Source organism: Oxyura jamaicensis, chromosome 4 (assembly GCF_011077185.1).
Source record: "Oxyura jamaicensis isolate SHBP4307 breed ruddy duck chromosome 4, BPBGC_Ojam_1.0, whole genome shotgun sequence".
Lineage (NCBI taxonomy): Eukaryota > Metazoa > Chordata > Aves > Anseriformes > Anatidae > Oxyura > Oxyura jamaicensis.
Window position 1 is genome coordinate 65,896,572 of NC_048896.1, and position 23,833 is coordinate 65,920,404.

A 23,833-nucleotide genomic window follows, 5' to 3' on the forward strand; every position below is an offset into this window, starting at 1 on the left:
TCTCTACATACACCAGGATCCACTTTCATCTTGTTTCTAAACCTGATGTTTATCCAATCAGGAAAAAGCAACAGTAGCATGGGAATTTAGACCAACAACAGACACACACATTTAAAATGATGACATGCAAACATTAGCGTCTAAAAGCTCACCAAAATTAAAGACAGAAAACTATTTGCATAAACTATTACCTGTGAAATTAGAGACATATTTTTGTTAATAACCTCATCTGTTTTCTGTATTTCAAAGTGAAGAAAAAAAGTTCAAATCATCACAATTTTACTTATTATCATCTCTTTAGGTCTTGCTACAGTTATGAATTGCTAATTGTTTGAGCATAAGGCTTCAAGATATCACTGGCTGACAGCAGGTTTCAATCCAAGAAAAAAAAAAAAAAAAAACACAACCAAAAACCCAAACATTAAAAAGAAACTCAGTCCTAGTAATTAAATATATATATATATATATATATATATATATATTTTAAAAGTTGGTATAGCTTTGATTACGTGAAATCCAATTTTAATGAAATGTTTCTGGGGATCTTCCCTCCGAGCAATGATTCTGTTGGGATTGCTTTTGCAGTCCGCTATTTCTCATCATCTCAAAGTAGAAGTGGGAACGCAGAGAAGATTGGGAGAGAGTGACAAACTGAAAACCTCAGCCTCTGGATCTGAAAACACTCGTTTCAAGAGAAAGGAAGAAATACAACATCATGTCATGAAAAACAAACCGGGAGCAGTTTTATTTTCCTTCCACAACAAAGAGAAATAAAATCTTGAAAACTGGTAGAAAACTTACTGGTGCATTTTGCCAAGCAAACTTTTGTGTTAGGAGCCATTTCAACTTGCCCCCACCTGAGAGTTGACACCTGTATGGCTGGTGGAGATGCTCCCCCGCCCTTGTCTTCTACCCCACGAAAACCAAGGACTCAAAACTTCACTGAAGGCTAATAATCAGCTACTCCACTAAACTCTTGGAGGTACCCTGAACAGCATATTTTACATATATTGACAGGTCTCAGAGGACTGTGGCAGCTAAATACTGCCCAAGGGTAAGAAGACATTCAGAGACAGTGGAATATCGCTGGGAGCTGGAGGCTGAAGGCAACATGCACAATCAAAGCAGCTATTGTTACCTCAGGCCATCTTAGTGCTGCTGTCTCCAGGGAGAGCCTGTGCTTGTTTATTGCCCTTAAAGTGTTACTCTGGATGCTGAAGACTTCCTGTGCACAAAGACTTGGTATATAAACACCACCCGTCTGCAAGGGAACTTTCAGCATGGAAGCCTTTACAGACAGCATGGCAGTGGGCTTGAGTTGCTGCACTGAGCAGGGGTCCCCCAGGCTGGACCTGCGGCGGTGAAGCACACGGGGGACCTGCAGGTACTCACCACAGGTTGAGCCGTGACACTGAGCACAGAAGGGCGCACGGGGGTGTGCAGGGCTGGCATTTAGGGTCCTGGTTAAATCGGCTACAAGCACCGCCACACAGTGGCACATCTGCCTTCACACCACTGTGGTGGCCCCATGAAGGTATGGGGTCGTCCCACAGCTGAAGAGCAGACCAAGGAGGCTGGCCAGCTCCTCAAGGGAGAGCTAGAGGAGGGACCCTAGCAAGTCCTGGCAGGGCAGATCTGAATGCTGGCCAGCAAAGTTTAGTCCTGATGGTATCTTCTCGCAGTTTATTACACATATTGATAAGGCCTGACTGCTAGAGCAGTTGGTAACCTTCAGAATTCAGCCCTATGTGAATCCCAGCAAGCACTTGCCACTGTGCTGCCTGCAAACACCAGCCCTACACATAGGCTCTTACTGGGGGAAAAGTGATTTGCATTTTGTTACAGATGCACCGTGGGCACCGCACAGTGCAGCTAGCAAAAGGGGTGTTTTAGTTAACCTTTAGGTTTTCCTCATTAAACTGAGTAGCTGTCACTTTTTTCTTTTTTTTTTAATTCCTGCCTTTGAATTGATTGTGTGATGACAAAGAGCTACAAGCAGATTTCTACGTGGTGCTGAAACCACAGTCCAGGAAGAGCCAATTTTTACAGACTGTATTTTATTAGGTCACTCTTGATTAGTATTGTCACTTAAAACTATCCCAAATAACCAGGATAATGACTGCAAGTTACACTCCAGCTTTATCCCAGCGACTTTAGCAAGTGATAGCTCTGCCAGGAGCCCCCCGAGCTGCCCCAGACATCGCTGCCCCACAGCCCCATCTCGCAGCAGCGTGAGTGGGAAGTGGGGAACGACAGAGGCTTCACTACCATGTGCAGGGGGGGGAACAGGAGGCAAAGTGAGAGTCACTGTGCTGCTGGGGATGTGCCCAGAAACAAGACAATTAGGAAATGCCAAACAAAACAAGTAGCAGCCGAAACAGAAAGCCTTCAGAATGCCTTCACCCAGTTTCAACTTTTCTTTTTTTAAAAAAAAGATCCAGGCTTGCTTGCAATGTTCTTCTTGTGCTGTGTGTGCAGCATCCCAAGCCCAGACCTCAAAGAAGCCAGCCAACAGAACAGGACGAGATCTACCCTTGGAGAGCACAGACTCCAAATCAAAACACCAAGGCTGCAAAGTCAGCACCATCCAAGCCCAGTGGCCTTTTCCAGAGGACCAAAATGGAGTTGTGTGGTCCCAAGATACCATCGCAGGCGTTCAGATAACAGCATCCATTCCAGCTGAAGTGCTGGTGCTCTGAGCGGGAAGGAAGCAGGGGAACATCCCAGAGGAATTGGGAGATTCAAGGAGCCCCCAAGCCTCCATCCCTGCTTCTTCTAAGTTGTTTTTCCCCTTATCCTCACCAAGAGGCACTCTTGTGCCAGGGGTGCAATATCACTCAAGGGGTACAACAGTGTGGCAAGGACTACTCTCTACACAGCTGCCACAGACAAACACAGCGCGACGATTCTCCCCGTGCCGGTGCAGCAAGGCCAGAGCCCCTGGCCAGCCTCCGTCAGGCCTGGCTGTTGGGCTCCTCTGGTCTCCCGTTTCCCCACACAGGGTGTGCAGACAAGATGATGAAAGCTTCAGGGAGGAAATTTTGCCAGCATCTATCTTTTTATTGTTGTTACAGGTTGGCATCTCCAAAGAGCAAGGAACGGGTGCCAAGTTTATTACTACCCAAGTTTTATGATTTACAACCTGCACAACTGAAGCCTGAAAACACAGCAATTTTGCAGGGTAATTCTGGGAAGTAACTATCCTACTGCACCAATTATTAAAACCACTTGCACACATTAAAGCTATAAAGATTAAAAATATAGCACACTTGCCATTAAATATGTATGAAATCATGTAATATGTATTATATACCAGTGCAATGGCCAGCCGCATGTGCTTCAGCACAGCCCCATGGAAGAACTGCAAACCCCAAGTCCCAAACCAGCACGCATTTTGTCAAAGCCGAGGAACAAGTTTGTCATGCAAAATAAACACAGATGTTCCAAGCACTGACTGTAGCTTTCAGGCAATGGCTAGGAAAAGAAAGTGCTTTAGGAAAATATGCCTCTCAGCACAAGTCTACCGTCTCTGCACATACTGTACTTCAGCATCAGCTGAGGCTGGATGAGTCATTTAAAGGACATATCCTGTTGTTGTTTTTAATTTTGTTTGCTGCTCATTGTATTTTTTCCTCAATGCTCTGTCTTGAAATGTATTCAAATGGCTCCCCATCCTGATGTGCCTGGCACGCTTTAGTGACACAGGCACTCTTTGCTGTGTTGCTTACTAAATCTGCTTCACGTTTTAGAAAGGCTAGAGTTTATTAGCACCTCAGGCCTTGCTTTGCTTTTTTATTGTAATTGTTTTCCTCTTCTCCCTCATTCAGTTCCCCTGAGAAATGAATCATTTTCTATTGTGCTACACACAGGAACATCTTTCAGTTTCTCTAACTACCACATACAATTCCCATGGTCTAGGTACACATACGGCTGTACAAACCACACACCCATACACATGCACGCATGCACCTACCCACCCGATGGCATCGCTCAGCTTTCAGCCCAGTTGTCATCTTTTTCCACATAAAAGCATAGTCAGAGTTTCCAGGTAGAGCTAATATTTATGTTGGCTCAGATAAAAAGTTTAACTGAAGCCATGGAAAAACAAAAAAGTTAGATTCTGCCTTAGAAATATGTTCAAAGGAGTCTCCATAGTTGTGCGCAACAAAATGGGCGCTGGCTTACACTTTGACCAGTACATTCTTTAGCCATAAGGGAAAATGGTCTGGCTACAACAGACTCCACAGGGAGATCCAGTCTTCTCTGCCCAGCCACGGGCTCACGTAAGCTTCTTTTTTCTCTGCCTTGGTTGCTTAGAATGGTAACAACACCAAGATGATATTTCTTTGACATACCATGAAAATGATACATGGGAAATGGGAGGCTGTGGGACAGTCCAGTAGCAAGGGCCACATCAGAACAGTACCTCCAAGGAAGGATTCTTTTTTATTATTATTATTTCTTTCTATAATCCTAAAAAAAAAAAAAAACACCCACCTTTCAGCTAAACAGCCCAGCAAACTACAGATTTTTGTCTCACTGTTTGACTCAAAGCTTGTCTCTCCAAGTACTCATATGGATTTTGTGTCTTCAAATATGCAACGCTGGCATCTCGGCACCAGCTCAAACAGCAGTACTTAATTCTTGCCACTTCCTATTAAGAGTGCAGCCTTCTTTTTCAGCCTATGAATGCTGCTGCTCTATACACACTAGCAGAACAACAATGAAAGAATAAGTCCATACCAATTATCATGCAAACTGCCACTGCTGAAGCTCACAAGCATATTTCAACTGCTCACAGAGTTGCTCTGGATTCCTGCGGGCTGATGCACCAGAAGGTGAAAGCACACCCCCGCATCTCACCTGATGGCATCTCACCTCCCCCAGCCAAGGGGAGGCTTTTTGCCTCCAAAATTCAACACAGTAATTCCAGTTCAAGGACAAGGGATCGATTCTGATGGAGGATGAAAGAGATGATACTTCCACAATACTTTCATACTTGATTACAGTCCTGCTGAGATCAGTTCCTGGGCAAGAAGCAACGTAGTAATCACTCACATGCTAAACTCATCTCTATACTTATTTAAAATCTCATTAAGGATTTTGCATAAAACTAAGTAGATGAAATGCTTCTGCTATGAGGTAAAACCACAGCAATTCCTGCAGCAGTTCACATCTGTAATTTTTGCAATATGCTTTGCTTGTGGCCCTTCTGTCCCTCCCTTGTCTTCCTTTTGCATAAAGTATCATTATATCGTCCCCACTCATGACCATGTGCAGACTTGAGAACCTGTATACAGCCCTCCTGAAATCCCTCCCTGACTAAGAACGTGACACTCATGACTATATCATTAGTTTGATTTGGGAAAGCATCTCAGAGAGACTCTAGGCTTCCCATTCTTAATGGCCTGATGCTCTTTTCACCTTTCCATTCCCTTGACTTGAGCACAGCATGAAATGGTAGGAACAGTGCTGGCTGAAACCAGTGCATGCTGCCTTCTGAGCCTGCCTTCAGCCAAGGAGCAGAGGAAGGAATGGAACAACTTGAACCACCCCAGCCTGACTTAACAGAAGAGATCCAGTCTGCACAACCAACCCCAATGAGGAAGTTTTCAGGCTCTTTTAATTAATTTACTGCAAGACACTTGCAGACAGCTGCAGAGAAACAGCTCCAGTGCTGGTGCAAAAGGAGAACGTTTAGACTTGATTTACTGGATACACATATACAAGATGATCACTAAACCTATCCCAAAATTAAGCTAAGACAACCTTGCACTGAAAAATACTCTCCAGGGATTGAGATTGATTGTTAAGTTCAAAAACCAACAAAAAACCTCACAATCCTGCTGAACTCCAAAGACTATTAAACAGCTGCCCGGGCTCTGATTGAATTCCAGTCTTCGGTCCCCATTAGGGTCCCAGATCAGCAATGCATTAGGCAAACAATGAGCTCACGTATGCGCTAAGCTTGGTATCTTCCTAAACATCCTAATTCTGCAAGGCCCAACAGCAGTGAGCGGTGCTATTTCCAGCAGCGTAGCAATGCGTGTGAAAGCCCTCGCAGGGCTGCTGTGCTGGTCTCAGGCACTTTACATCAATGTAATTTAATTCAGTTCCCTGCCCTGAATAAGCTTTCTTGGCATATGCAAGGGTATGTTGGTAAAACTGTCTGCACGGGGGAGGTTTTTCGTCCCATTGTAATTATGCCACAGATTCAGCCTTGACAAAGATTGACAGACCTGCAATGGGGAAACAAACCACTTACTGTAGATCTTAACTAACTAAATAGAACTAAGCAACAGAGCATGCATTTCCTGTGTCAAGTGAATCTGCCTGGAAATGTGCATAGAATCAGCCATAGATGAGGGAAGCACAAACAAAGAAAGCTTCATTGACTAACTTGAAATACATAGATGGGTGCAGGAAACCTGGGATACTTGCACAGATCTACCATGAATAGGAAAAGAGGTTAAATTTGTCAAGTAAATTACTTGCAGAACATTCTCCTCCCAGCTCTAGCCAGCAGTAGTGAGTCTGAGACAATGGGTAATTCATTACCCACGCATCTCTGTCTGAACAGGGCAACAGAAGTCATTTGGCGTCTGTAGACCTAATTAGGTGTCATTAAACGGACCGATGCTCATTTTCCTGCTGCACGACTGAAAAGGCAATTTGTTTGTGCGATGCAAAGTTGCAAAGGTAGAAGAAAGCTTTAAAAGCTGCCTCAGCTTTGCATACCATGAGCGCGGCTGGAACTGCTGCAAACTCGGGGTGCAATAAGTGGGGGTACACAACCAAGCAGGCTTTGCCCCTTGCCGTTTGTGGGAAGTGTGCAAGCGTGCACAGCTCCTGATGTGCATTTTGCTACTGAAAGCAGCATGCCTCCCACAAAATACACCAAAGCAGTGTAATTTGGAGGGAAGGAAGCATAAAAATCCCAACATCTGGAAAAAACCCTCCTTAATGAGGTATTTTACATCTTTCCGTGTTTTATGCACTGCTTCTCATTACAAGAAGAGAGCATAAGCCAGAGCCCTTCGAGGTCAAGGCAGCATTTCCTAGAGAGTCATTCAAGTGCTCTGGCATAGGTGTAGCAGCCTGGAGGCATCCATACGGAACCTGATGCTCAACACCTACCTCCAGGCATGCGAATTGCTCCCGGAGTGCTTGCAGCGGGCTCTGGCTGTAGTTCCCCGTGGCCTCCTCAGTTAATAAAAAGCCTGCTGCAAGGCAAAGTTGGGCGAGATGCTCATGACACCTCCTGCTTCTGTGCACAGCCTTTTGTACTGAACATTTGAACTGCAGCCCTAGAAACAACCCAGCATTTTGAAACTGCCCCAAAACATAGCTTCTGCTCAGCTAAGTAGAGTATGCTAAATCCAGTCCCATAGACCAGAGCTGTTTGTTGTTTGGGGTGGTCCTCTGAAATGCAGGTAAAGAGATATTTTTGCTTTACCTCAACCAGTATCATGTTTGGTTTTCTTTGTACTTCAAACTGTGTAGTGTGAAAAAGCACCAAAGCACCAGAATAAATGATGCTGTCGTCTCAAGCGAGTACTTTTTTTTTTTGTCTATCAGGTAATATAAATGTTTTAGATATCATATAGGGTTAATTAGGAGGCAGACACAGTTTTGAATCTGGAGGAAGGACTGAAGGGTGAAGATGCTTCGGTAAACTAGCAGCTAGAGGCCCAGAGCACATATAGCCACCACGTATAACCAATGTGACCCATATTATGCTGGCCTCTTGATGCTGTAACAGCATTACAAGTATCAACAACAACCTTAAATCATTTTCTGAGATTGCATTAGCAATGTGCATCTCTCACTAACTCGTTTGTGATGACAGCATTTCTAGTTTGGAAGCCAGCTGCAGTTTTCTAGACTGAAGGCAGCTTCAAGTTCAAGAAGTGGAGGTTTTACCCACCTCACTCCAGAATCTGCAAATTCCACAACTGGAAAGAACTGCAGTCCTGCTGGGCAATTCACTTGTGAAGCCAGTCCTGGTGCACTGTGCAGGGCCCTGCTGTCCATTCATTAAGCATGCCAAAACCTCATGTCTTCTCAAAATCTTCCTCTCTGCTCCAAGATCTACACTACCACTGCAGGCTTGCAGGAGAAGCGGGAGGGATGATTACTTGATATTTCTCCCGCTAATGGAGAAGAGAAACGTTAGCTAGAATGATCATGCAGAAGGTTTAAAAACAGCCAGAAAAATGACCTTTACAGAACAAGTCGTGGATGCCAAAATGTAAATCGATTCAAAACGCAACTGGGCAAAAGAAACGCATGCTGGGTTAAAAGGACATGGACATGGCTGCCAGCCCACAGACACCACAGAAGTCAAGGAAAGGCTTACCATCACATCACATTCAGGCAGAGAGGCTGTTATACAGGGAGCAAGGTGGTATCATGACATCAGAGGAGTCCCAGCAAGTCCATAAAGCTTTATCCCAGCTGAGCCATGGCAGTCTTTTTTTTTTTTTTTCCTGATATTCCTGCCAAGTAAAATATTATCTGCACTGTTTTGATGGAAATTAGCACTGAAATCATTACTGGTACAGTTGCATTTACCAATAAAAGAAAAAATAAAACCAAACGTTTTCTTACAGAAAACCTGTTTGTGTTTATGTTTTCATCAAGACGCTATTTCAAACATGACCTTGGTAAAAATAACCACCAACAGCCCTTAAAATACATCTACGGTAAAGTCTGAGGGGGTGGAAAAAGAAGGAAAGGAGTTCAGTTTGTACATATGCAAAGGAAACAACACAAACATTTTAAAACATATTTCCTTTTTTAATTTACCTCTTAACTAAGCCTTATTAAGCAAGATCCCTTCCTGCGGGCAGGAAGGTAAGCACATCTACACTGTGCTTTTTCCTTACAAGCTAAAACAATTTTCTCCTAAACCGAAACTGAACCAGATGACACCAATATTAATATAAAAAAAACTTGTACAGGAGCTGCAGATTGCATCTGTGATAGAGGCATGAACTCCTATCAACCTCCAGGGGACTTGTCTACATCCCATTTGTGGTGGAGGTGGTTCCTCATGTACTTAGGGTTTAAGGTTTTGCTGCATGCGGTGAGTACCTTCCAAAACCAAAGGTTCTTGTCATGACTGGTGGCAACCAGTCTGACTTGAGATACAATGCTCTAGTTACAGTGTGCCTGTGCTACCCTCCAAACAGTATCACTGCTGCTAGGACAACCATGCTTTGCTATTTGCTACTCACACTAACACTGTTGCAGAAGTAACATAAAAAACACCAAACACACCTGAATGTATCTGTTTTCTCCAAGTGTACTGTTCAGCAGCCTGGAATTGAACAAGCCCATTCTTACATTAATTATTCCATGTGCTCCAGCCTCAGTGCAGTACAGAACTGCTCACTGCTGCTTAACGCCTTGTTTCACTGCTGTGTTTGGTGCACTGCTTCTTCCTTTAATCTACTGAACCTCTTCTTAAAGCCTCTCAGGATTTGGAACTTGAGGCTTTCCTGGATGCTCTTTGCTGTCATGCTTCCCCAACAAAACCACGCTTACTGTCTGCTTAGCCCACTGAAATGGCATGGGTTTGTTTCTCTAGAGAGGGATTTAAGGCAAAGGCAAGTCAAAAAAACTCCTCCACTATGCAGATAGATTAAATGAGATATGGACATATTGCTAATGATGTTCAGCTGTCAGTGCTGCCTCTCCTTTATCATGGCTAGGATTATTTAGCTGAGCATAAAGTCTCCCCACACAAGCATTTTTCTAGGCTATTCCAAAGGCTGATGCCACACTCACTTATTAACTACTAATTGCAAGCAACTTCAAGGAATACACGGACTATGAACCACTCCCTCCAGCTCTTCTCAGCCACTAGTACGGCTTGGGACAGTAACTTTGTCACGGTGATGTAAGATGTTTTTTGTGAAGTTTTGGCCTTTGCGGTTAGGAAAATCTTGGCTTTCTTTGGGAGAAGTCGCTAGCTTTCCAGGAGCCCAGGGAGCAGCTGCGAAGCCGACCTGAAGCAAGGTTCCTGCTTTGGTCCTGGGAATGTCTAAGCCAAACTGGTTGGGTGAAGGGGGAGCAGGAGCAGCTCGCCATGTGGGGCTGGGTGCGAGCAATGCTGACACGCACCCATAGACAGCCATGTCCTCTCCTTTTACATAATTAGGCTCTGCAATCAACATCCCGCAGCGCTCCATTCCCCATGATTTGCTACTGAAAGCACGCCTTGGTCATGCCTTGCATAGTCACCACGCTTTATCAGGCCAGATTCTCAGCTGGGGCACTTCTCAGTTAATAAACTGAACTATGCAGGGTTGTTTTACACCAGCTGCTAATGTGGCTTCTTAGTCTTCGCATTTAATTGCCAACTAAACATAATCCTACAGATGTGCACTTTGGACGTGCTTCTGCTAATCCCTTTAAGCTCGGAAATGGTCATGGCAAGGAGCAGTTGGGCAGCCCTTGCTCCCACGCCAACCACAGCACAAGGACTTCAGCACAAAACCCATGCGGCTGGTACTGAGTTCGGGAGGCGTAAGACAGCTTCCCAGCAGAGGAAATGGCAGCCAGAGGCTTGGTTCTCAGCCAAAACCATACATACTGATAAAGTGGGGTCACCATTTCTCAGGACTTGAGCCTTCATACCCAGCTGTGAGCTGGAACGGTACCTGTGCACCACAGACCTGCCCCTGGCCTTGTTCTGCGAAGGAAGGAACAGAGAGGGAAAAGGGGAAAAATGGGATCGGAGTAATATTTCTGGTCTTCTGCAGCACTGTCAAGCACAGAAATCTGGAACCCACAGTGTTAACGCGTATAAGCTGCTTCGACAAGGGAATATATACTGTTAAATCTTGGGAGTTATTTAAAATGCCAGTGAGTATAATAGCAGTGCTCTGAAATAACCATTTCATCTGCCTACATTACTCTAAAATTAATGAATAATGAAGCGATGCCCTTCACATTCTCTTTCCTTTCCATTCCAAGATATATTGATCAGATGACATTTATTTAAGTTTGGGATAATGTATTAATTTCGAGATAATTATTCAATATACTTTTGTCACTGTTGATATGCTTCAATGTCATACAGGGGCCAGGGGATGAATAAACTGTTATCTGACATTGCTGGACAGGGTGCTAGAAATAAATGCAATTTTTCTCCTTGAGAATCACTGCCTTAGTTTTTCCCTTCCTTTTTCCCCCCCTTTGGTGGGGAGGGAGCGTTGAGGAGGGCGTTCTGGTGGAGCGGAGCCAGGCGAGACGGAGAAGGGGGGATGCGGAAAGGAAAAAACCAAGAGAGCACTGTGGGATGAACTGCTCTTTCCTTGTCACTGGGGTCAGCCTGATGCTTAGCAAAGCTGACAGAGCCCATCCTTAGTGGATGCCACTGCAATATTAACACTCATTTGGAGCAGATGTGGCTAAAAGCATGAAACATTGAACAAACAGCTGCCACAGATCCAGTGCCATTGCAGGAGCACTTATGTTCTATTAATGCACTGCGTTCCCGGGGCTGGGAGGGCAGCCTTTATTCCCTCAGTTCTTTGGCAGATGGGACAAGCAGCGGCACGGCGGCGGTGCAGCGCGTCTGCCCATGCCCAACGCCCACCTGGCCCCTTCGTGCTGCATGGCTCCGGCCGCTCGTTTCACGTAGCAGCAGCATTTTGCTCCAGATTTATCTGTACCGAGAAATAACTTTTTTTTTTTTTTTTTTTTTTTTAATCTTCACTCTTTATGTGGTCCCCTACATATCACCACGGGAGACAGACAGCAAAATGGGACAGTAAAGATTCAAAAATCTCAGCTCAGCTTTTGGAGATCCTCAGCATAAATCTGGAGTAAAACTGTTGACCCCCATGGACTTATTTCCCACTTCAACTGGTGTGACCGAGAGCCAAAATCTCAGCTGTCATGTGTGCAGAGAAGACTAGCAGCAGGAAAACCCGCCCGCACAAGTAACTGCTAGCAGCAGAAACATGTAGCAAGCCTGGCATACCAAAGACGGTGCACTCTGCTACCTTAGATTTTAGCTGAGTGCTAAAAATTTCCCCAGAACCACTGCAAGCCCATCTCTGCATCCCAAGTGAAAGCAAACCACTGATGGAGCTCTCAGTCAGTGTGTGTTTTTGGAAGCCAACAAGCCATGATTTTTAAAAAATCATTTCCTTGACAGAAAAAAAGCTGAAAACATAACCAGTGACAAGAGCATTGCAAAGTCTCGGGGCAAGCAAGCAAGCAGCTACTTGGTTCAACTCGCACGCACACACTGCGAACCCTGCATTATAACAACACGTTGAGTTCACAGCTCTGCCAGCATGGAAATGAACTTTTTATGAACCGCTCAAGCCCTTTTTAAGAGGGCCCTTTCCCGCATCCCCAGGGACTGCAAAGCTGGTTCCAGAGGCAGACTCGCTGAAAAAATGATGAATTCAGTATCTCTGGGGAGGGGAAGGAAACAGGATATTTGCCCCTGCAATACAAAGCTGTCAGGAATGGGTTTAAGTGTTCTACAGTACCTACGCTTTTCATCTCTCCCGTGCTAAGATGCTGCACTGTTGGCAAGGAACTCACAGACCATGCATGCTACCAATTTACCAGTGCCAGCAGCTGGTCATGAAAAGATGAATGATGCCTCCTGACACAGGAAAGGAATGCTGCATGTGCTGCGGACAAGGTCATTTGTGCTGGACCCAGCTACAGGGCTTGCAGAAGTGACGTACACGTGCACACATCCAAGCACTAATGCCAGCACGTGCAGGGGTCTCCAAGTGTTACGTGCTGCAGTGCCAGCTGATAACCAAGGGGGCCAACAGGCACTTCCCGGGTGCCACGACAAAGATGCAACTGGTCCAAGTTGCTCTGGGTCTTCTGGCTCTTGGGTTTGTGAAGGGTAGGTCCTGCCTAACTAACCTGATTTCCTTTTATGTTAAGATCACCCGTATGGTGGACCAAGGGAAACCAGCTGATGTGATTTTTTTGGACTTCAGCAAGGCTTTTGACACGGTCTCCCATAGGATCCTACTGGACAAAATGTCCACCATACAGCTAAATAAAAACATCATACAATGGGTGAGCAATTGGCTAACGGGCAGGGCCCAAAGGGTTATGGTAAATGGAGCTGCGTCAGGCTGGCGGGCGGTCACTAGTGGGGTCCCTCAAGGCTCCATTTTAGGGCCGGTACTTTTCAATATTTTTATAAACGATCTGGATGTAGGAATAGAAGGTATTTTGAGCAAGTTTGCTGATGACACCAAACTTGGAGGAGTCGTGGACTCGAATGAGGGTGGAAAGGCCTTGCAGAGGGATCTGGACAGGTTGGAGAGCTGGGCGATCACCAACCGCACAAAGTTCAGTAAGAGCAAGTGCCGGGTCCTGCACCTGGGACGGGGAAACCCTGGCTGCACGTACAGACTGGGCGATGAGACGCTGGAGAGCAGCCTAGAAGAGAGGGATCTGGGGGTCGTGGTAGACAGCAAGTTGAATATGAGCCAGCAGTGTGCCCTGGCAGCCAGGAGGGCCAACCGTGTCCTGGGGTGCATCAAGCACGGCATCGCTAGTAGGTCAAGGGAGGTGATTGTCCCGCTCTACTCTGCGCTGGTGCGGCCTCACCTCGAGTACTGTGTGCAGTTCTGGGCACCACAGTATAAAAAGGACATGAAACTGTTGGAGAGTGTCCAGAGGAGGGCTACGAAGATGGTGAAAGGCCTGGAGGGGAAGACGTACGAAGAACGGCTGAGGTCACTGGGCCTGTTCAGCCTGGAGAAGAGGAGGCTGAGAGGAGACCTCATCACAGTCTACAACTTCCTTGTAAGGGGGTGTCGAGAGGCAGGAGACCTTTTCTCCATTAACACCAGTGACAGGACCCGCGGGAACGGGGTTAAGCTGAGGCAGGGGAAATTTAGGCTTGACATCAGGAGGGGGTTCTTCACAGAGAGGGTGGTTGCACACTGGAACAGGCTCCCCAGGGAAGTTGTCACTGCACCGAGCCTGTCTGAATTTAAGAAGAGATTGGACTGTGCACTTAGTCACATGGTCTGAACTTTTGGGTAGACCTGTGCGGTGTCAAGAGTTGGACTTGATGATCCTTAAGGGTCCCTTCCAACTCAGGATATTCTATGATTCTATGATTCTACTTTTGATGCGGTAAAACTTCAGCCACCGAAGGATCTACCTCAGGAGAAATGCTAAAGGAATAAACATAGGGTGGTTAATGCCTTGTGACTTTTATATCACTAAATCTATGTGACACTAATTTCGGGGGGTGAGCTCATGCTCATTGCCTTTAAAAAAAGTTTTATCAGTGACAGATCTGAAACTGTGAAAATAAGACTCCAAGTATATATAACCCAGCACGTGAGCCAAATTGTATAACACACCAGGATCAGAGAATTTTCACTGTAGATCTTGAGGGCTGACTAGGAGAACTACAGAGAGAAGACAACACTAGGCGCATCCTAAGACACCTTCCAGCTTTCATGCCAGAGGCTGGTGGGCTGACCCCGTGCATCCTTCGGCCAGCAAAGGAAGGTACCAGGGCCACTGCTCCCAGGCTGAAGACACACAGCTCCATCTGACAGCCTCCTCAGCTCTTGTGCTGAAACCTGCCTGAGGACACAGGACAAGGCAGAGGAGTTGGTTAGAGCAGGTGTCTCAGGTTCTTTCTCGAGATCATGGCCAGCTCCTCACTTGTGTGCCACGTGATGATTTGAAGGTAACCATCTCTTCACCTGTTACCTGTCTAGGATCTCCTATCAAAAACGATGTCAGCTAATAAGAAGTTAATGACCATAAATCATTAATGACCATAAAACACCATTGACCAGGCCTGTCATTTGAAAAGGAAAAATGACATCTATTTTTATCATATTTAAGAACTAACTCCTGAAGAGGGTCAAAAGCAAAAAGACCGGGAAGAGAAAAGGCATGGGTAACACTATAGCTTAAGTAGTATTTCTAACAGAACCTGGCATCAAGGGGGCAGAACACCTAGTCATGCTGATAGCCAGATCCTAATCACTGCCACCTCCTTGTTGCCATTTCCTCCACCCTTCTCATGGCCACCCTGGAGGCAGTAACCCTGCCTTTACCAGACAGCAGGACTGCGTGTAGATACATGCAAAAAGGACATTTCAGTGCCTGCACATTTCCAGCACCTTAACTGCCAGACATTTGTCATCGCTATTGTTTTGCAAGTAAGTCCGGAGCCGTATCTGCTGTCAGATATTTGGTACCCCTGTTTCCAGAAGCCAAGGCTGCCTCGATGACTTGAGACGAGTTGTGCAGGGGGACATGACTCAGGTTTGACACGGCGTGTTGCAGTGCAGCGCAAGCTCTCCCGCAGGTGAACTCCATCACACTTGGCATTGCAGTCTCTAATGTTTGCCAGCTGACAGGGATTCGGATTTTCCTCTTGCTTGCCCCTAGCTCACCGAGGGTGCTTGCCATTGTGCCAGACCCTGCCTTTTGCTTTTGATGCCTGCATTTGCAAAAGCCACAACAGGAACAAAACAGCCATGAAGGAAGGATGGGTGGCACAGGGAAAAGCCTCTCTTCTTCCAGCAGCCAGCTGCCACGGAAGCAGCAATGACAGCGGGGCGCAGCAGGCTGCACTGACACAACAGAAGAACATCTCCCTCCCTCCCTCAGCATCAACTGCAGGCCACAGCAGCAGCATAATGAAGTGTCACTGCCAACATTAGTGACGTGACGGACTGTCCTCCATTAATTTCCCTGATGGTCAGGTCTGCCCTCTGCTCACCTCCTTCCACCTTTCAAGCGTGCTCCTAATCCTCAGACTTCAAGTAGCACAGTCTATAAATCAAGCTGCCAGCAGTCCCTCTTCAAAATGAGCAAAATCATGCACTTAACTTCCTTCTTCCTGTGTCTGTCATCTCTCTGCCTGATAAATCAGAAGCTGATATGTATTTCTTATCTCCCTGACAGAACGGAGATGAGTCAGCATCAGCAACTCCTAAAGGATCCAAAATTCACAGAAGTGACAATTCCTGTCTTTTTTATTGCCTTTTCATCAATTCACCTACTTCAGGCAACTATATTCCCACTCTCACATGTTCAAAGCTGCTTCGTAACAGCTGGCCAAGGAAGGGACTAAAACCTTGCCTGAGGTATCCGTTTCTCCTCATTTTTCGTAGGAACACCTGAGCCACCCCAACACAGCACAAAACAGCATCTAACTTGGATCAATTTGGAATTAAATGTTGGGCACTTAACATGAATAAGCCACAAGTGATTCCCAGGATGCACATTAGCCTATATTCCTTGGAAAAGATGCTCTCAAGTTATTTTGAGAGGTATTTGCCAAATGCCTAAGTGAAATGGCAAGTCAATGAGACTTGTATTTCTAATTTGCAAGGAGCACTTGCAAGTATTACTAAGGATATATATGGCTAATTTACAAATAGCTATGTATTTCTGTGTCTGCCCAATATGTTGTACGTCTGTGATTCACAAAACACCCCCCAGAAAAGGCCAGCAAACTGGCACCCAGCTTATTCCACATTTCCAGAGCAAGCAGCCACCTGCTCCTGAAGACTTCTGCAGAAGTTCCTACATCTGTTTCTAGTTTCAGAGACCTCTACTGACATCACAAGAGAGTCAGCAGCCCAAACCAGTAGCTGTGCCAAGCTCTGCGTCTCATAGTGCTCTTTTTCTAACCACGCTTAGCTGAATTCTGTGTCTTTTATAATATGGTGTGAGATACTAAAATTAACACAAACTGTGAAGCTACCAGGGCCCTTCTGAATCTCAAGACCTGGGGTTGAGATTTGAATTGCCGAGTAATATGTGAACGTAGTACTTGCTACCTCATGCAGCCCAGAAGAGCAGCACAGGACAGCTGGCTTCAGCTGGCACCGCAATTTTTTAACCTCTGTTTTTAACAAAAAATCAGAAGTGGTTTGAGGTCGAGCAATGAAAAGCACAAGAGCTAGGCTACACGATGAGGACAAAGACCAGGACTGACTTCAGAACTGTGCACCTACCAGCGATGGCAACACAGCAGGCGTTTTAGTGGCTGATACCCATCTCTCAGCAGCAAATTCCAAACTATAGCCCTCCTTACCTTCTCTCAGAGCTCACAGGCAACCTGTGCAAACTGCTTTGCAATCGGGTTCAGGTTTAATAGGCCAACTCTTTGATGCGTTTCCTTGCTTTGTTATACAGAAGAGAAAAACAAACCAAACCAAAGACACAACCAAAGACAGCGGTAAAGAGGATGGCTTTCATATTAATTTCTTTCCAGAGTTTGTCTGTAGCCTTTGAGTAAATGGAAAAAAATCTGTATGATAAGCAAGGTTACTCTGATTGCTTCTGACAGCTTTAAAGTGCACCCCTTTCTCCTCAAGAGACTTTGATCCTCTGGCTAACAGGACTTGTAGTTGCAGAAAATTACCTTGTCATCTGCAACACAGTGTTACAGGCTGGTATTGACAGTGCAAAGTGTCAGTAACTGATGCACAGACCAGCAGGGCTAAATAATTAATACCGCAAAACGGGTCCCACTTGCCTCTCACCAAGCAGAGGCAGCCTGAGCTGCCTGTTCTCCAGGCTCCCGTGCAGGCAGCTGCCTTGTCTTGCCCTGGCTGGACTATCTCAACCCTTGAGAGTAAGACTTACCAGGACAAAACCAAGGCCACCAAGGAAGAGCAGCAATCCAAAAAAGGGCACGAGGAAATTCTGCAGAAGTTTGCCAGCTACTCTGCTCAGCAGAGGAGCACAAAACTAGTTTCTGTACTTCCACTTAGCACGAGGGCTAAATCAAAGAGAATTCCCCAAGTAAAAGGTCAGTGACTAATCCACTGAGCTGTAGCGCGGTGTATCACTTACTCCGCCTTGTAATAACACATGGAGGCACAGGGGAAAATAAGACAGAAAATCTATCCTGGTAGAAATAACACCTCTTGCTGCTGGGTATCAAAAGTGCATTTCTAAAAGCTATTTCAAGGATGGAGATGAAGCAGGGACAGCAAGGGAAAGCTGAACCATCTGAAGTGTAACGGTACGAGGTGAACCAGACATGTGAGGGCAAAAGCCTCGCATTTCTGTATTCTGTTGCTTGCAGACTTGCAGCAAGGCCCAGCTCCCTTTTACACCCAGAGGAACATCTCCACTGAGTGACTCAGACTCTTCAACTACTGACCAGGTCTAGGAGGATGGAAAATGCCTGCAGACCAGAGTGAAAAGGTGTTAGCAGGTTTTTTTCCTAGCTCCCCCTCCGCAGTTTTCTCAGGACTCACACATGGCTGCTCCCCCATTTCTCTGTCTACCACAACTACAATAAGCAACCCCATTTGCCCAGTTAGCCAAAGTTCACCTGAAATATTCTGCTCAAGAAACTCCACTCTAAGTATTACGGTGCCTACTGTCTTTTCATTTCATGTTTCTATTACAGAGCACGCAGCCTGTGCTTGCTTCCACGCATTGGTGCAGGTGAACCCGTTGTCCCAGCTCCTTCTGCCTGCAGCATAGGTTTATCCTCTTGTATCTTTAGCACAAACCCTGCACACTCAGACAGCATTTCAGATCAAACACAAATATCAAAGCCAAAGCAATTTGCATCTATCAGCTACAATCAGGATCACTGGCAATGCCGCGGTGGCATTCTGGGCTTTACCTGCCCTGCGAGTTCAAAGGCTACAGCAATAACCATTAGCATATTTCCACAGACAGGGCAGGCAAATGAGTGAATATTTAAACAGTGCCAAAATATCACCACGCTCCTCCTCTGCCTCAGAATTGGATTTGTCAGTTCTTAAATTGTGTGCATTTTCAAGCAAGCCATCACATAGTCCCCATTTCTATAGCAAATTGCTTCATAAATGTTAAGCTAAAGGATAACGTTACATTTCCCATTGCAATTAGGCAGTGCCTCCTGACAGACAGAAATAATGTGTTCCACATACAGTTCGTTATTTACCAGGGAGGAAGCTGGAAAGAATTACACTTTCACATGCAACTGGTTACAAAGAAATTCTGGGGGCCAGCTGCAGAAAGCTTTTACCTGTTTGGTTCGCAGGCACGCTGTTCACTGCGACCACGTTTCTGGACTAGTTTTAACGATCAAAGGAGTACAAGCATGTAGTGTAAATGTCTTCCCAGAATAAAAATAAATAAATTTAAAAAGCAGAATTAATAAATACACTGCTGTCAGGAACCAGCAACATGTGCCATATAATGGAGTCCCCTCAAAGCGCCACGATGTCACGCAGCGTGGGTCGGGTCAGCCTCCACCCACGAGACATTATTCAGATGCTGCTGCCCGATTCGCCAGGAGATAGCGGTGGCTGGTGGAAAAGCAAGACAAAGCTGGAAGCAAGCCAGCCTAGAAGTTTGTTTCCTTTCAATTGTGGGTTTACCAGAAGTCATTTTTGGAAGAAATAACACAGAAGTAGGACGCAATGACAAAGGCTTACTAGAATTGTGGGAGCCCTACACTTACTGCAGAGGCCATGCTGTGGTACCTGACGTTGAAGATGACACAAGAATGACAGGGGAAAACATCATGTTCCTAACTGGGAAGGAATAAAGGGTGAGAAGGCACTCAAGTAGTCAAAAAGATACAGGAGAAGGAGCGGGTAGGTCGGTGCCTTCCCCTCCACCCCAGTCAGCTACACCACCTGTGAAATTTAGAAAATGTTGGGGGTGCACAGCTAATGAGAGAAAAACCCTTAGCAGTTTTGCACAGTCACTGAAAGTCTTAACAACAAACACATAAATAACAATTCCGTATTGTATGGAGACTGAAAACAACTGAAAATGTTTTACACACTGCCCCTTCTTACCCATACACAGGGAGGTGCTGAACAGAGTCAGGAAGGGAAGAACTGCCTCCACTTACAAGACCCACCCCCACTTGGCATTACTTAAGTCTATTCTTTTGAAAACATTTTTTCTAAGCTTTTCTTGCTCTGTTACCTTGACAAGGCACCAACGCAGAGCACTGTTTTTAACAGAAGGGTTTTTTTTAGACAATTAAGACTATTTTTTTTAGACAATTAAGACATGTTTTTAACAGAAGGGGTTCGAAGTCTCACTATTGCTTATTTACCTCTGTCCCCTCAAAAATCAAGATCCCTCAGTACTCAGTGCAAGGAAAATAAGCTTTCAGCACCAGCCCCACTTCTAATTGCGAGGACTGAGGAGTAACAGATGGCAGAGAGAACAGGAACAGCATCCACTGACCCGGCAGGGCTGTGTGCTGCTCAGGTGATGCGACGGCAAAGCACCACGTGTGCACTGAGGTCCTGCGCAGGGCTTCACTGCCCAGAACTGGGTTTTAAGGACAGTACTGTAAGGGCTGCAGAGGAGTTCATTTTTCCCACTAGGAAAGACTTCTCTTGTTTTCTGTCTGAAGCTTGATTTCTCTAAGATAACAACAATGATGGATGTGGCCACAGGTTTTCTCCACTGTCTCGCTGCAAAGGTTTTTGTGCTCTGCTTGTTTGGCTTAGAGAGGAGCAGGTGGCCTCAGGGGTGCTCACAAGGCTAGAGAAACCCCACTGGCAGCAGCTCCAGATTTCTGAAGTCATCTGATCATGCTGATCTTTAAGGCCATTATATAGCAAGGTCCAGCCTTCTTAGTCATTTTTCCAACAACATGGAAATATCACATCAGCTGCTGTTTTAGGGTCAGTGAGAAAACTAAGCAAAGAAAAACAGCAGGAACAGCAGAAATGACTTAAGAAGTGGACAAACTTCAACGCTTCTTTCCACCTGCCACAAGCTGTGCCTGCAGACATCAGGGTAACATTTCCAAAAGATGAGATTCAAAAATCTCAAGCCTCATTTCCGAGCCGACTCAGGCTTCCAACCTGCTTATAGGTAAATGTTTTTCCTGAAAACAAAATCCCTTCTGTTTTTGCCATGTGAACAGGAATTATTCAGCAGAGTTTCCAGAGCAGTCTTTCAGCAGTGCCTTGCACGCTGCAGGGACTGACTCTATAGCAGCTGTAGAGAGTAGCAAATACCCTGCCAAGCCCGGGATACGGGATCATCCCCTCGCCTACGATACTCCACGAGAAAGGATGCTATCTAAGCCTTACACATGCTGACATGGTAGTTTTTCAGAGAGGTAACTGTGATTAGATCTGACTGAGATCCAACTTAATTTCTCAACCAGACTGTGATCTTTATTTACCTGGATGCTGTGCCGCTGCTGTCAGGTGGAATAATTCTGTGCAGGCTTTTCTAAGTCATCCAGTAGAGGAGTAAGTGTAAGGGGAGGACTGTCCAGGAGACGAACAATAGCACTGAAGTGCAGCTCCATCACCTGGTCTGGCACTGAGCGGGGGCATTCTGCCACTACGCATCCTCGAACTGCAGTTACTTACGCTCTGCACACGAGTGAAGTATTATTCACGGGTGAAGTGGGTTTCAGATTTGACCAGCACTCTGCCAGCACTCTCGTTTTGGGGTCAACCAGACTAGCTGACCACCGCACAGGGACATCTGTGCTGTGCTAGATGCTCACCTTCAGCCCCTGCTCCTGTCACAAACAGAATCATGCACACAAAGGTAATCACAAGCAACCAGCACGCGAGGTTCCCACCTGAGGGATGGGGTAAAATGGCATCCTTTCTCCCTAAACTGTTTTTTTTCTTTTGTTTGTTTTGCGAGGCAAATCCCACAAGCAAGGATATTACTCAGAACATCAAGTACCACTACAGCAATGAAGAGCACAAAATAGCAAGTTGGACGAACAAGAGGAAGGTGTTTTTTACACTGCCTAGTTCTCCTTGAGACCCTACTACAAAGAAAGCAAATCTTGTGTATGAAAAGCAACCAAAATTATTTTTGTGGAGACGAGAGAGGATAGGAGAGGAGGAACTGGAATGTGAGACAAAGTCTGACAAAGTAGGGAAAGGTTTTTCCTGGACTGTGCCTGTGCTGAGCTCTGAGTTGCCTCCTACAAGCCCCGCAGCCACCCTGCACTGCCCACTGCCTTCCTCCAAAAGCTCTCCCAAAAGTGGCAGGGGAGCCACTCGCAAGAGGAAAGGGCTCCGTGGGGCCGGTCCCTTCCGCTTGGTGCTGCCAGTCATTGGGCTCCTCCTGATTAGGAAAAACCAGGAACCTGCAATGACAAACTAATAATAGCCAATGTTAACCATTGCAACTCCTGGATACTTTTTACTTCCCTAAATGTCCTCTTTGCTATAATGAAAGGTATTGTATCAGAGTTTGTTAAGCTGAGATATGGGAACATCTCCTCCCATTTCAGTGAGCCATGGAAGAGTATTTTATTCCAACTGAAGCTGATTTTCACTACTATAGGATACAGATTATTTAACAATGCTCACAAAAGGACTTTCCTGAGCTGTCCATACCCCAGGACACAGAGATAACCATTGGGTGAATTGTTCATCACCAGAAAGAGAAAACTTCGGTACCAAATGTGAAAGAAGACATGACTAGCTTTGAGGGAGGCTGCTAAAGGTTCCTGTGAGGAACAGGCAAATTGCCTAGCTGCTTCGTGCACAGCACCCAGACCCCAGCAGCCACTCGCCAGCCTCACTTACACAAAGGAATGACGTCCGCCAAGTATTGGGATTGCTCTAACCTGTACTAGCACAATGATATTTTTCTCTTATGCTGTCCAAATGTCCCTGTTGATACTGACAATCATATGAACACACCACTGGGATAGAAAGCACCAGCTAAAATTCCTTGGTCCTGCAGCTATCGTTCATGTTTTCCAGACAATATGAGACTGGGAACAGATCTCTGGGAGGCTTTCTCTGCTGTTCCACGCATCTTGGCGAAATCCAAAACAGCAGGCAGCAAACAGAGAACAGCTTAGCCTACCACCAGCTCAGGCCCTGTGTCATCAGGACAAAATGCAGCAAGCTCCCGGGGCTGTGGTGGCTGGGGACTGGCACCCCGTCAGCAGCGATACAGGTGGGAGAAGTCTCAGGCTTCCTGCAGACGTACCTCATCGCACGCTGTGCGAAGGGCAGAGGGATGTGCTGTGCAGAAATGCTTGTCAACACTCGGCTCACAGAAAATTTAATGAACTAAAGGTCAAGTCACTCTAGCATGCCATCACAATCAGACACGTGCAAAGGCAGGGAAAATAATGATGGAGACATACAGTTTGGTTGTGCATAAAGGGCTGATTCCTATTTTCCTTCTGCATCACATTTTAATCAGGCTAAACATCGTTCCTGTCTGCTTCTGCTAGCCAAGTTTTAAGGAAATGTTCACTTCTTCAGGGTTATTTCAGGTTTTGTTTTTTTTTTTTTTTTTTTTTTAATTCAGAGTTCTTATACTTCATGAGAGGGACTGCGCAAAGTGTGATGAGAAGTGTTGAAGTGTTGCCTGAACAGAGGTGAAGTCCAAGAAAAAGACGACAACGAGGCACTTGCCAAAATAAGTTGTACAGGTTGCAAAGATGAATTCGATGATCCTTAGCAGGGACATAAGCAGAACTGAGTACACAGAGGGTTTTTTCTTCTTGGTTTGCTTTTAATATTTTTTTTCAGGGAGCCCCTTTAAAGCCAGCAGAAAGACCATCTCTAGCTTCAATGGGAACAGAATTAAGACAAATGCTGAACACCAGTGGAAGTCTCAGGTATTTTCATGGGGAAGCAAGAACTTTGTTTGGACAAATCATGGCTCTCTTATAGCAGAACAAATGAAAGAGAGCCATGCACAAACAGCCACGTCAGGCCATTTCAATGGGTTGCATGGGATCTCTCCTCGCATAAGCGGAGAGCACACATCCAGCATCCAGACGGTCGCAGTGAAGAAGCCAATTCTCCCATGTCAGAAACTAAAGCATCTTCCTTCAAGTAGAGTTTTCCAGGTACCAAGAAGACTC

The 23,833-nt window shown here is 45.7% G+C and overlaps 1 long non-coding RNA gene across 2 annotated transcripts in view; it reads right to left on the minus strand.

Annotated features, from left to right (window-relative positions):
* The window catches only part of LOC118165750, a 212,985-nt gene that overhangs the window by 15,328 nt on the left and 173,824 nt on the right, over nt 1-23,833 (minus strand). The window lies entirely within an intron of this gene.